This window comes from Sinohyriopsis cumingii, chromosome 6, assembly GCF_028554795.1.
Source record: "Sinohyriopsis cumingii isolate HCF-2022 chromosome 6, ASM2855479v2, whole genome shotgun sequence".
Classification (NCBI taxonomy): domain Eukaryota; kingdom Metazoa; phylum Mollusca; class Bivalvia; order Unionida; family Unionidae; genus Sinohyriopsis; species Sinohyriopsis cumingii.
Genome location: NC_142966.1, coordinates 144,578,632 through 144,583,293, shown reverse-complemented (window position 1 = coordinate 144,583,293; position 4,662 = coordinate 144,578,632). Strand labels below are relative to the sequence as shown.

Genomic DNA, 4,662 nt, shown 5'->3' with positions numbered 1-4,662 from the left:
GAAGCTTACAGGCGCAGTTGTAAGCACTACATTGAATTTTTCAGCATGGCACAGATTTTACTTTACCTCAGATCAGTCTAGCACAGCCTATGGAAGCTGGGATCAGCCCAGATTATACTTTAATGCTGGGATCAGCCCAGAATATACTCGAATGCTGAGATCAGCCTAGCACAGATTTTACTTGCGCTGGAATGAGAATAGCACAATTCTACTTGAGCTGGGATCAGTCCAGAATATACTGTAATGCTACGAACAGCCTAGCACCGATTAAGTATTGATGTTAGTTCAGTTATGAGTTTGATGTTGCAGAACATTAGTAATAATGAATAGTGGCATGTTTGGTAGAAAAGGGAGAGAGAGAGAGAGACAGGAATGCATATACTCATGTATCCTATATATTTTATAATGCATGTATTAAATCATTTCTTGTACAATTCAGATTTGTTTTGTTGTGCGTAAATGGAATTTAATTCATGAATAAAACAGCTCTTTCATTTCTTATCAGCCAAGCAAATTTATTTGCATGCTAGGGAAAATCACAACTACAAGAATAATTCCAGCAAAGCGCGCTATTCCTTCGTTTGTGGCTACTCTTTATTTATATCTTTTCTTAATACCTGTAAAATACAAAATAGAATAAAGTCAATATGGTCTGGTTGGTTTGGTAATATCAGCACATCATCGATATATTTAAAATACGGTCCTGGAAAAGAGACTGTTCGATCATTATGAATTATAACTCTAAAGACATGAAGCATCTCAGACATCGTAGTGGACTACGTAATGCTGAACACGCACAGTATGGTAGTTCTGTAAAAATAACTAAAATATCAAGAAAAGGATACTAGTTCTTACGGTACATGTCGTTTCGGGTAACCGAATCCACCCCAACCACCAAGTCCTCCAAAATTCCCGTAACCGCCGTATCCACCATAGCCGCCGTATCCACCATAGCCACCATAGCCGCCATAACCCCCATATCCACCATAACCGCCAAATCCACCGAAACCACCACCTATGTGGTTGGCGAAGACGGCAGCAAACATACATGCGAAAAGAACTAGCACAGCCTTCATCTTCGTCTACCCGAAAAGGAAAATTCACAACAAAAGACAGCAATTAGTGTGATAAAATCATTAAAACATATCACAATTTATAGCATCAAGATACCTGTGTAATTTTATTAATAGTCTTGTTTTATAAAAGGAAGACTGCGTCTTTATTTTGCTATTATTAAAATCCAGTTTATTATATCTGCTGTTTGGAATCTTTTTAGACGCAACTCTTATATCAAAACCTTATATCCATTGTTGAATTGCATAGGTGTTTAAGAAAAGAGATTGCGCAATGTATATATTTTTATGTTCCGGCCTAAATAAGTTTTATCCTCGCTCTTTTCTCTTATGATATGTACTTTTGGGAAAGGTTTCCTTAGAAAGGGGGTATTAATTACAGCTCAAAATAGTACAGTTTAATGATAAAAGAAAACAACACAGTATTGAAAGTCAAACAAATACATTTGCAAACATTTTTGAAATCACGTTATAAGCTAAGCACTTTTGTCCTTTATTTTGTACTATTTAGCTTAATAAATGTACACCAAATATAAACGATTTATTACGATTAATATATGCTTAAGACAACATAATCTTCTATCTGTTGTGAAATGCAGTATGCTTACAAAATGAAAATAATCGAAATTTACGCCATACATGAAATTAATAAAACTGTGGAGTCAGTCTTTTCTCTCCACATGGATGGCAAGGAATTTGATAGGCTTAACCGTTGAGATTGTTTCATTGGAAAATTATGCATTTGTTTCTAAAGTATACGAAAATGAGGACATTATGAAGCTGAATAATTAACGCAAATCAATATGTCCAATAACAATATTTACCTGTATGGGAGGTTAAGAGGCTCTAAAAGAAGTACCTGAAATCTGGGCTCCTGATCGGCAGTTGGTGAGGTCGCATGTTGGATAAGCGGTCTTTTTATACGTATATTGGTGGGGGGAGCTTACACATTGTGAAAATAAAGTAAACAGGATGATTGATAGTGACGAAACAGACTAAATTAATACTTAATTTATCCTGCTTTTATCGAGAAAAAAATATAGCATCGCCATATTTGAATGTTAACCAATATTGTTTATATAAAATGCTTAATAATGATAAATGTGAAAATTCAAATTTTGATTTCCTTTTCTAGATTGTCCAATGATTTACAAGGATACTAAATTTTACTGAAGACGTGTAAATATATCTTAGAGGAATTGTAAATTGGAATACATTTTCATATATCAAACTTCAAAAATTACTGTAAATTTACATTGGCCAGAGCTTTCCACTGGATTATTAAAAAGCACTAACTTTCAGTATATTCACAAATTCATAACCTAAGGGATCATAACACAGATATCCAAAGTCTTTTGCGAAAATCATTTTACATTTCTGGCTTTGATGTTCAATAAAAATTCAAAAGAGATAGACATCAGCAAAGATAAAGTTTATTTAGGCCCGCGTGCTCTTTCCTTTCGACTGCTATCTTCTCATTTCAAACGTGCTATCTACGTAGAGGATATTTTGTTTTCCTTAGTAAATATCATATAAATATTAGATCCAGATGAAACTTGTCAACATATAAGATGTCCATCCTTAAATATTTATTTCATTTTTATTGTGAATAGCTTTTGAGAAAGTGAAGCAACGATGGAACATAGAACAGTTTTCTTTTCCATTTTGACACCTATTTTCATGTATACTACAATTTATATCATGCCCATTGCCGAAATATATATTATCTTCAAGTACTCATTTTCAACCAATATGCATAATAGCCGATGATACGACTGACTAAACATGATTTTTGTTTTGAAATAATGTGATATTGTTTAAATGATGAATACCGCAGATACCCCAAGAAAGTGCATCAAAAACTTATTTACATGTTGGTTTATTACAAAAACATGGTGCCGATGATGCATCTACGATAGTAAATGCAATACGTGCGGACTCAAAGGACACTACCGGTGACACTCAAACCAGCTGGAGAAAGAAAATATCGCACATATTCCATCACAAAACCAAGCAGACGCGCCAAAAAAGGAAACTACCCGAAGGAACAACACAAAAAGAGAAGAAATTCTGCAAGTTACTGAAGAATCATATTCGGGGAAATAATAGAAAAATCAAGGTGAGATTTTAATCCAGGAGAAATATTAAGAACCAAAACAAGAAAATGCACCAAAAGTGAAAGCAAAGACATTTAAAAGAAAAGAAACACAAAAAGAAAAGAAATAGCACAATTGGGGGTAAACAAAATCTCCAACCAGATAACTGCCACAATAACCAGGAAATAAAATAAACACAGAAGAGAAAAAGGGTCAACCATGGAACAGAAAAGAACTAACAAATGGACAGACTGATTAGGAGATAAAACCAAGATAAAACAGATAAATGGATACACAAGAAATATCATACGAAAACACAACCGGAAACACAAAAGCAATACAAGCCGAAGACGAAGACGAAGCGGAAACGTAGCACAGGAATAATATTATGGACTGAACTTTATAGATAAAATATGGTTACATGAGTTCATGACTTTAAAACGCCTATTTATTGAAAAATTAAATATGCAGTTGAAATTAATTGCAATTCGTGCATAATCATAAAATTTACTCAGAAATAAATTAAAAATAATTAACAAATTAAATATAAAACAATAATAATTTATATCTGTAAACTGAAAGTCTGTGTGTGTGTGTGTGTGTGTGTGTAAGAAATGAAATGAACGAAACAGCAAAAGGGGGCAAGAGAAAAAAACATGGACAATTTCAAATGACCTTAGGAGCGAACGTCATTGCTGATGACTCAGACCTCAAATAAGTAAGAACTATAGGGAAAGCCAACCAACAGGAAATACCTGCGGGGTGGAGAGTACAATCTCATAAAACCTAATCTCTAGAAAACTTGATCAACAAGTCCGCTTACAATTATTCTGGCACATTAAAAATCTCATATATAAATCCCATTCAACGTCCATTTTTAAATTATCATCTACAGCACAAGAAACAATATTTTTCATTTGGCTCTGTAACGTTTTATTCGAGAATCAGGCACAATATAGACATGAGCGTCTTGTTTTGTTTGTCTGCTTGTTAATTATTAAAGACTATGTAGCGTTTCCTGTTCTAAGATATATTGTATATACGTTTTAATCCCCCGATTAACAATGGTATTAATTTCGTTGTGTTTTTGTTTCTTCGTTTCTATTGCTATAATGAATTTTATTTTAAGATCGGAGTCTCTTTTTATAATGCAGTTGAATGACATTAAAACTCATTCTTAGTTAATCAAGTGTGATATCTTTAAGTTCATATTAGCTTAAAAAAATAGATTTTGTTTCGATATATTTAGCATCGAAGAAAGTGAAAGAAGAAATGGAAGAAACAGAAGAATGCAAGGAACGTCGGCCTGTCTACTGTTCTGGCTCTTTACGGTTTAGGAAACTTATTCCATGTCCCTGTTGAAGGGGACAGTCCTCAAATCTATCTTGCTAAATGGATAAAATACTTATTAAGTAGCTTTCTGGAAGCAATGCTGCAGAAACCAGTTCGCATACACGTGACCTAACTTTAAATTTTACCAAGAGGTTAAGAAG

At 33.7% G+C, this 4,662-nt stretch overlaps 1 long non-coding RNA gene across 1 annotated transcript; it reads right to left on the bottom strand.

The window, feature by feature from the left end:
• Nucleotides 1-487: 487 nt before the first annotated feature.
• LOC149798176 (uncharacterized) lies at nucleotides 488-1,969 on the bottom strand. The gene is made up of 3 exons (XR_016421590.1): nucleotides 1,898-1,969; nucleotides 856-1,082; nucleotides 488-617 (listed from the first exon to the last, which is right to left on the bottom strand). It is a non-coding gene; the product is annotated as an uncharacterized LOC149798176 (long non-coding RNA).
• Nucleotides 1,970-4,662: the final 2,693 nt, after the last annotated feature.